The sequence below is a fragment of the Myotis myotis genome, unplaced genomic scaffold (genome assembly GCF_014108235.1).
Source record: "Myotis myotis isolate mMyoMyo1 unplaced genomic scaffold, mMyoMyo1.p scaffold_m19_p_3, whole genome shotgun sequence".
In the NCBI taxonomy this organism is placed as follows: domain Eukaryota; kingdom Metazoa; phylum Chordata; class Mammalia; order Chiroptera; family Vespertilionidae; genus Myotis; species Myotis myotis.
Genome location: NW_023416335.1, coordinates 34,416,795 through 34,426,435, shown reverse-complemented (window position 1 = coordinate 34,426,435; position 9,641 = coordinate 34,416,795).

Below are 9,641 nucleotides of genomic sequence, written 5' to 3'. Positions count from 1 at the left end.
CAATTATAAATCACAGAACAGAGTGCCACATCTCAGAGGGAAGGGGTCGGGCGTGGGAAGAGATTAACTAAAGAATTTAAAAACATATCCCCTGGAAACAGACAATAGTGTGGTGAAAGGCCTGGGGTGGGGGGCAAATTAGCTAGAAGGCATCAATGGAGGTGGGTAGGAAGGACATCTGTAATACTTTCAATAATAAGGTAAATTTAAATTTTAAAAGTAAAAACAAATAAGGCCACTGACATGAGAGTGCCCATGTTTGGTCAAAAATGTGTATTTTGAATGGCCAGGCATTTATTTTTATTATTTTTAACATAGTTACTGAAAGTATAAAAGCCATTACATTTTAAATCTTATAGAGAAACCTGAGACCCAGAAACATATATCTACAAATTTCAATGTAGAAATATTGCTAGAGAACATACCATGGTCATTTCCAGGTAGGCACTGTACCCGCAATGAGTTTATTGCCTAATAAAAAACATATGTAACAAGTGATGGCTCTCTAACTTTAAGTGCACTGCACTGTAGAAAGCTTTGAAAGGACATGTACCACTAAACCTGCAAAAGTAGTCAGGACACAGGTCATTCATTTTTAATGAATCAATAAGGATTCACTAAAGAGTGTTGGTGAAAAAACTAGAGATATGAAGATCAGGCAAAAGAACAAATTAATTTCATGTATGGTAGGATAGGAAATCACACTAGGTAAGTGAAGTAGCAAGGTAAATAGAAACAAGCAACACATCCTGGCAACTAATTGAAGAAAAGAATGTTAATATTAAGATTTCACATCAGGATGATTGGGAGGATGATTGAATATTGTATTGGCTTTCTATTGCTGCTCTAAAAAGTAGCATAAACCTAAAAGGCTTGAAACAACAACAGTTTATCTCACAGATTCCGTAGGTCAGAAGTCTAGGCACTGCGTGGTTAAGCTCTCTGCTCAGGGTCTCACTGGGCTAACATGCAGATATTAACCACAGCTCTGGTGTTCATCTGGGCTCAGGATCCTCTTCCAAGTTCACTAGTTATGCCAGAATTCCTTTCCTTGTGTTGTACGATTAAGGTCCCCATTTTCTTTCAAGCTGTCTTAAGGGACCACTATCAACTGCCCAGAGTTCTTTGTCAAGTGGCCCAGAAGGCAGTTCACAAAAGGGATCTTTGCTGTCCATACCAGTGGAATGCGATATCCGACACCTCTTTTGTGACCTGCTGGAGAAAATTCTCTGCATTACAAGAGGTTCTGGGATTAGATCAGACCCACCTCAATAATCCTCCTGCTTTGAAAATCCTGATTTGAGATTTTAATTATATCTGCAAAATTCCTTCACTGCAGTACCTAGATTAGTGTTTGAATGAGTAACTATAGGAGATGTGTGTAATCCAGGGCCTGCGGATCTTGGATTTGGGGACATGGGGGGTGGGTGGCATTTTAGGATTCTGCCTATCACAAATACTATTCGGGAAATATGAAATTCAAATGAATGAACAGACATACCCAAATAGTAGTTATAATTTTAAAAAGTATACCCAGATTCACGTAATTACAGAGGTTGCATGGGTAACCTAAATAAATAAAGCTGACTGAGTGTTAGGAAAATGTAACAAAGTTTGAGCAATAGGGAAAGGATGGAATCACAGTGAACTGAGTGCTGGGAAATTGTCCACATAAGAATCAGAGCTGCCATGAGAGAAAGAGTGCCCAGTTTGCCAGATTTTCAGTCTTTTTTAAAAGAAGCCAGAAACTCGGGTTTTTATATATCTCCCAATTTTTAAATGTTGGCAATTATTTCAAAAGTTTTACAACTGTGGACAGGCCAAAATTTTGTGGGCCAAACAAAACATACCTGAGGGCAAAAACTCTGGCTTGTAGACTGCCAGTTTTTGACCTGAGCTCTACAGTAACAAGATTGATTTTTTTAAATTGCTTATTAAATCACTCATTTATGTGTAGTCATACCTCTGGCTGGAATAACTCAGACTGTTTTTGAACAAACTGAGTGACCTGAAAATTACATTTTAAACTTCCCTAAGTTAATTTAAAGTGTCCTAATTATAGGCATTTCGTAAGGTTGTTGCTGTAGAAAACTGAAATTTGAATCTTGCTATTTTTAGAAATTATGAAGAGGTTTCTGGAAATTTATTTTGATTGGTATTGCTAATAGATGTTGATGAAAATAGAACTGTGAATTTTTCAGGCAGTTTAATTCAGATTTGTGAATAGATGGGCCAAGTGGAAGACACAGGACAAACTCACCCTATAGCTGGATATTTTGCTTTGTTTTAGAACATTACTCTATAACAGAGCTTGCACGGGCTTACTAATACCTGCAATGAGGCACATTGCATATTGTTAATAGCATTTATGCAGTCAAGTATAAACATAGGTATACACATGTGTATTTAAACAGTTATGCACATTAGAATGCACACTACCATATTATAGTGCCTAGGAATAAGGTATTTGTGTCAGATTCAATAAATTCACCACCTCTCATCCTGATTTTGAGCAGTATCATTAAATTAAGATTCACTTACTCATCTGTCAAATGGGGCTAATAATATTACCTGTCTTTTATGGCTTAAACACAATATCATACATATAAAGCACTTGTCACATTGCAACACTTAATAAATACTAGGTAATATAATTGTGCATAAGCATGTGTATTCTTACATGTGTTGCATTTATAGAGATGTTAATTCTAATAAAGTATTATTTAATATATTTAGCAGCTCCAGAGAAAACAATTTGACTTCAATGTCTGATTTATAATATTTTTGCTATTTTTTCAGATTAACATAAATGAAATTATGTTAGGTCATTTGATTAATGACCAGTGCTAGAAAAAGACTATTTGAAGGAGAAAGAGTATTTTCAAGGTCATTATGAGTGATATTTATTGGAAAACTAGTGCCAAGGGCATCATTCAATTATGTAGAGTACAAAACAGGAAATTGCATGCAGCATATGTGGACGAGATCCCTGCAGACAATGACATCAGCTGACAAAATACAGCTGCAGAGAAAGCTCTTGGTGTATCAAAATCACAAATTAAGAACTGCCATTACTGATTATCACATTGACTAAGTAATTAGAAAAGATGTAATTCTTAAGTGTCAATAACTAGGCATTTAGATATTTGCTTTCCCAGCCAGCGTCAATAAGTCACTGTATTTGCCCTAGAAAGGGAGCAGGTTGCTTGGCACACAGTGAAATAAAAGACTCTCTAAGATAGATGACCTGGGTCTTTGACCCAGTTCTCAGGCTCTTTCAGGCCAGGGTTTTGTGGTAAAAATATCAAGCTCAGAAAGCCCTTCCTTGTTGGACTTTCCATTAGTCCTACTATGTATGATTCTTCTAAATGAGTCATGTCACTTGTGTTATTCTAAGATTTTTTGTTTGTTTGTTTGTTTTGCTTTGTTAATCCTCCCCTGAGGTTATTTTCTCATTGATTTTTAGGGTGAGTGGAAGAGAGAGGGAAAGACAGAGAGAAACATTGATGTGAGAGAAACACATCAATTGATTGCCTCCTGCACATGCCCTGGTCTGATCAAGGCCTGTGCTGGGGAGGAGCCTCCAACCAAGTATGTGCCCTTGCCCGGGACCCTTTGATCCTGTTCTCCATCACGCTTATTAGTTCTTTATTGTCAATAATACCATCTAAAGTCAAATTGCAGTGAAGCCCTTTTTCCATTTTTACTGTATTCCCACCCTATCTTGGCATGGACTTATTTGGGTTCGTCCTGTTTGATGTTCACTCAGAATCCTGAATTCATCCTGAAGCTTTCTGGCCCTTTGGCTTTTGATATTCGCTTTATCAGCTTAGGATACACTCATAATTCATGATGTACTTTTTCTAGAAAGCCTATACTTGCCAAAACCTATGTCATATGAAAGGTACTTCTTATAAATAATCTTATGATTAATAACTACAAAAATAATCTATCACTTTGTGGACTGCTAAGTGTCACTTTTGGCTGAATGCTTCATATTAATCGTCTTTATTTGGCTTCACAACCCTTCGATGGGGATACATTATTTTTATCCTCATAATGTCAATGAGGACACTGAACTTCGGAGATTAATAACCTATCCAATGACATAAGTGGCAGTGCCCAGACTTACCTCCAGGTGTTTACAGTAAGGTTCTTGCAGCTCCCACAGAAATTTGTTTTTGCATTTATCAATATGTTTTGCCTCATCGTGTTGCCTTTATAAAATGTGTGCTGGAATGTCTCTTAAATTAACTATTTACCCTAACCATAGAGACTTCCATCTTTGTTCCTCCCATACCTAGTAAAATTGTGCTCACTATTTAAACCAATAAACTGAACAATGCACAGCTCTATATATTCCTATAAACAAATAAAAATATGTAATCTGAAAAATCTACTTTTTACGTTATCCTTTGTGATCCTCATTGTGAGATAAGCAACAAATATTATCAACACATTTAATAGATGAATGTTCATATAGATAGTAAGTAACTGAACAAGGATTTGAACATAAATATTTTATTTCCTAATAGAATGTTCCATCATCGATCTTGGACTTTCTTTTATTGACATATCAAGGTTATATAAATTTGAAATAATCTATATATCAGAATAAACATTTTGGCTCTGCTGAATCTATTTGGCAACATTTAAGGTTGAAAAGGAGAATAGTTTTGCACCTTGGCACTATAACAGAAAACAATTCAATCAAGAGCCACAAGTTTTTTAAAAAATAAAAATTTCAGTACCTATTTGTTCACTTGTTTATTTGTTTAGGAAGATAGTTCTTTTTCTTTTGAGAATGTTGTGCCACTTCCTCTAGCTTTCATTTCTGCTGAGAAATATACTGGGGTTTTTTTGCATTGTTTATCTGCTAAAGGTAAGATATTTCTTTATCACCTCTTTCAAAATATTTTTCTTTGTTTTAGTTTTCAGAGGTTTGATTATGATATATCTTGGCATGGATTTATTTGGGTTTGTCCTGTTTGACATTCCCTCAGCTTTATAAGTATGTCGGTTTATGTCTTTTTTCCCATATTTGTAAAGTTTTCAGCCATTAGTTATTGGAATACATATTCAGCCCTACTCTCTTTCTCCATTCCTCTTAAGACTCAGACGACATGAAATGTTAGACCTTGTATTATAGTCCTACAAGTTCCTGAGTCTCTGTTCATTTTTCTTTACTCTATTTCTTTGTTCAGATTGGATGATTTTTCTGTTCTGTTTTTCAGTTAACTGATTCTTTCCTGTGCCATCTCCATTCTCCTGTTGGAATCATTCACAGAACGTGTTTTTATTTGAGTTTTTGTATTTTTCAGTTCTAAGACTTCTATGTGGTTCTTCTTTATGTTTTCTTTGGTGATACTTTCTATTTCTTTGATGAGGCTTTATACTTCTTCATTTCCTTCAATATGTTCATAGTTGCTGATTGAAGTATATCTTTAGGATGACTGCTTTAAAATCCTTGTCAGATCATCCCAACATCTTTATATCAGAGTGTTGATGTCTGTTAATTTTGTTTCTAAGGTCCTTGGTGATATTTTCTCTTTTTTTAAGCTTAATAAGTAATTTTTTAATGTATCTTTGACATTTTGGATAGTATGTCATGAGAATCTCAATTTTATTTGTCTTCTGTGTTAACGGTCCTCCTCTGGTACCATGCCAACAAAGAAACATAACAGCATTGTTGCTGGGTAGGATGACAATTCATGCTTCCAAGCAGGCCTCTGAACAGGTCATTTTAATTCTTATAGACGTGGAGGGGAATCTCACTACTGCTCTTCATGTAGCCTCCACTGGCACCCTGGGTGTGTGTAGGGAGATTCCTTAATGCCAAGGGAGGATGAAGTCCCAGGTCCCCATTTGGTTTTCTTTGAAACCAACCAGTGAGGAAAAAGGGAACCTCATGACAGGCTAAACTGGAAATCTGGTTTTCTCTGCTAACAGTGGTGAGAGTGGGGAATGGTTTCATTCATGGTGTTTGTCTGAAAGATTTTCTTTTGTTAGGATGCTCCTGTCCTGGCCCTTTGCCAGGGGGAGAACAGCTTGCTTTGGCTTTTTTTGGTCTGTACCCATTGATGTTTCCAGGTGGAAGTTTTCTTCAGCTCCCAGCCAGTACTATATTAAGAGAAAGGGTAACCTGGAGAATACACAACTGTGTTGTTCCTTGGGTCTTTCGGTTACTTAAAGGCCTATCTTTTTCTCTCCATCTTTCAGTGTCTTCTCTTTGATTTATATATAACTAGAGGCCCGGTGCATGAAAATTCATGCACTGGATGGGGGGTCCCTCAGCCTGGCCTGGCCCCTCTCACAGTCCAGGAGCCCTCAAGGGCAGGAGGCAACCTGGCAATCAGGGGAAGGCGATGCCCCCATCACACCTCTGCTGCTGCCACTGTTGGCAGTACAAGCCTCAGCTGTCCCTGGTTACCTGAATCTCGGGCGGCCCTGGGTGGCTGGGAAGCTGCCATATGAGGCTTGCCTGAGCAGCTGGGCAGCCACCATCCAAAGCTTGCCTGCACCTCAGGTGTTGGCTGGGCAGCTGCCATCCGAGGCTTGCCTGAACCTCGGGCTGGCCCTGGGTGGCTAGGCAGCCACCATCTGAGGCTTGACTGTGCCTTGAGCCAACCCTGGGCAACTGGGGGGCTGAGGAGACTGCGGGACTCTGAAGGCAGGCACGCGGCAAGTCTGCCCCGTGGGGGCTGAGGGGACTGGGTGCTGCCAACCTGTGGCTGTGGGTGCCACCATCTTTGAGGATGTGGCAGTCAATTAGCATATTCCCTCCTTATTGGCTGTGGGTGCCTCCATCTTTGTGATGGTGTGAGGGTCAATTAGCATATTCCCTCTTTGTTAGATAGGATTATTAGATAGGATGTCCAGGGTTTTTAGTTGTACTTAATAGGAGATATATGGAAAAATACATCTACTCTATTTCATTCTTAAGACTAGAAGTCATATATAAATACTAGCAACTTTGACAAATTGATTTTATTTAAAGTCCTTCAGTTGAATAAGATAGAGTCCATGTAATTAGAATAGACTAGAGGGCTGGATCCAAACTTAGAGTTCCATAATAATTAAAACTTGGGAAGAAGAGAAGAAACCAGTGAATAAAAATGAATACATATCTCTGGAGGGGGAAAGGATGAAACCAGAAAGATATGGCATCATGTAAACCAAGATACATATGTTTTTCAAGTATATGGATATGAGCAATTTTTAATGATGAAATATTGAACTAGATTGAGCACCATTAATTGACCATTGTATTTTGCTTGACAAAATTATTAGTGATCCCAGTAGAAGTAGTTGTGGAATAGTTGGATTAAAACATTTAAATAAGTCTAGCCAGTTTGGCTCAGTGGATAGAGCATTGGTCTGCAGACTTAAGGGTTCCAAGTTTGATTCTGGTCAAGGGTAGATGCATGGGTTGCAGGCTCAATTCCCAGTGGGGGGGCATGCAGGAAGCAGCCAATCAATGATTCTCTCATCACTGATGTTTCTCTCTCTCCCTCTCCTTTTCTCTCTGAAATGAATAAAAGTATATACATTTTTAAAAAATATATTTTATTGATTTTTTTACAAAGAGGAAGGGAGAGGAATAGAGAGTTAGAAACATCAATGAGAGAGAAACATCTATCAGCCACCTCCTGCACACTCCCCACTGGGTATGTGCCTGCAACCAAGGTACATGCTTGACTGGAATCGAACCTGGGACCCTTCAGTCCGCAGGCTGATGCTCTATCCACTGAGCCAAACCGGTTAGGGCTAAAAGTATATTTTTTTAAAAAATAAATAAAAACATTTAAATGATTTTAAAAGTAATATTGAAGACAAAACCATGGAGTCACTAAAAATACCAGTGATTTCCAAGGGTTAAGGGGGTAGGAGGGACAAATAGTACAAGCACACAGGATTTTTAGGGCAGTGAAGTCATTTTTTTATGATACTATAATGGTGGCTATATGACATTCTATATTTACCAAAACCTATAATATATAAAACATCAAGAGTGAACTCTAGTACTTTTTTTTTTTTTCTTTTTTTTTTTTTAATGTAAACTATGGACTTTGAGTGATAATGATGTGTCAAAGTAGGTTCATCAATTGTAGTAAATGTTTCACTATGATACTAGGTGTTGATAGTGGGGGAGACTCTATGTGTGAGAGGGGAAAGGAAAATGTGGAAATCTCTGTATTTTCTGTTCAATTTTCCTGTGAACTTAAAACTTCTCTGGAGCCCTAGCCAGTTTGGCTCAGTGGATAGAGCATCTGCCTGTGGACCAAGGGTCCTGGGTCAAGAGGACATATCTTGGTTGCGGGCTCCTCCTCAGCCCGGGCCCTGGTCAGGGCCCCTGCAGGAGGCAACTAATTAATGTGTTTCTCTCACATTGATGTTTCTCTCTGTCTTTCCCTCTCTCTTCCACTTTCCCTAAAAATCAATGGAAAAATATCCTCGGGTGAGGATTAACAGCAACAACAACAAAAAACTGCTCTGGAAAATGAAGTCTCTTAATAAAAACAAGTGAGCAAATTGATAAATACAGCATTTTAAAAGAAAAAAAAGTATATACTATTGAGGAATTTGGTAAAAAACAAACACCGATAATACATTTTTTATTTTTCAAAAAAGACCAATAAGAGATTTTTCAAAAAAATTGCTCTGAATATGAGCAGAAAATGAAATGGTAGCCAGAAAAAGTGGAATCAAAGGAACTTTTTATTTTTTTTAAGATGATATCTATTAAAGCAGGATGTTTAATGGGGGGTGGGGGGCGGGAATGGAAAGTGTGTGAAAGGGAGAACAATTTCAAAGTAGAAAATCTTAAGCAAAAAGGAGTAAGATTTACTGGTAGATACATGAGAGAGAAGGCTAACTTTAGAGAAAGAACCTTAGATAGAGAGATTTAGATAGTAATTCAGAGAGTCATAGTAAGTAGACCAACACAAGAGGAGAACCTTATTGGAGAAATATTTGTGTCATTTATCCCTTAAGTTATTGACATTCAAGATCAGTTTAGTGTTTTCATTTTATAAGTACAGGTGCTATTAAATTGCCCTGGAGGGGTCACATAAAATAAAGTAGGAAAACTGCTTCTTTTCCAAAGTCAAAATCTAAATCAAGTTCAGTGTGGTTTTTTTTTGTCATAAAAATAGGACAATGCCAAAATAACACAAGTTGATATCCAGGAAATAAATTTTCTCAGATAATACAGATAGGTTTGGACTTTACAATACACTATAAATGACAAAATTCAATAGGCATGTTTACTTCCTTTGAATGTCCCAAAGGATAAAAAAATAGATAATTATTTTTAAAAATCCTTTTTATTGAATAATTGGGGTGACCCACAAAATTATATAGGTTTCAGGTGCACAATTCTACAACACATCATTTGTACACTATAGTGTGTGTCCACCACTCCAAGTCTAATGTCGGTCTAAGGTCTATCACCATGAATTCTCCTCCACCTTTACCATCCCCCACCCTGGCAATCACCACACTGTTTTGCTCATTTATAGCCATTTAGCATATTTAGCATTTGGTAGGCCAACAATAATTAGCTGTTTTTCTTTCTTGCCATTTTTAATTTTGTGAAACATGGGAGTTTATATGTATTAACTACCAAATTATTACTTTTC